The sequence below is a fragment of the Penaeus monodon genome, chromosome 33 (assembly GCF_015228065.2).
Source record: "Penaeus monodon isolate SGIC_2016 chromosome 33, NSTDA_Pmon_1, whole genome shotgun sequence".
In the NCBI taxonomy this organism is placed as follows: Eukaryota; Metazoa; Arthropoda; class Malacostraca; order Decapoda; family Penaeidae; genus Penaeus; species Penaeus monodon.
Genome location: NC_051418.1, coordinates 16,159,470 through 16,159,843, shown reverse-complemented (window position 1 = coordinate 16,159,843; position 374 = coordinate 16,159,470).

The following is a 374-nucleotide window of genomic DNA, read 5'->3' as shown; positions in this document are numbered from 1 at the left end:
CGTCCATGCTTCTCTAAACCTGGCCAGCCGCCGCACCAGACGACAGCCAAGCAGACAGGGCATAAGAGTGCCGCCATTTCCCAGTGCCAGGCGGCACCGCGAGCCGTCTGACATCCCGTAGCAGAATACATTATGCAAATGAGCTCTGTAAAACCTATGCCAGCCTCAGTGTATCTACATAAGATGGTTTTCCACCTCCGTAGAAAGTGTAGGTAATTGATATAGTTCTAAGAACCGACGAAATGTATTGTTTTTGTTCAAGATTTTGTGTTATTCTTTTGCGTTACATTATAGAACAGTACGTTTGGTAGTTCAAAGATATTTTGACATAACAAATGATACGCAGGGGAAATATCTGGGATACTCTGGGATAT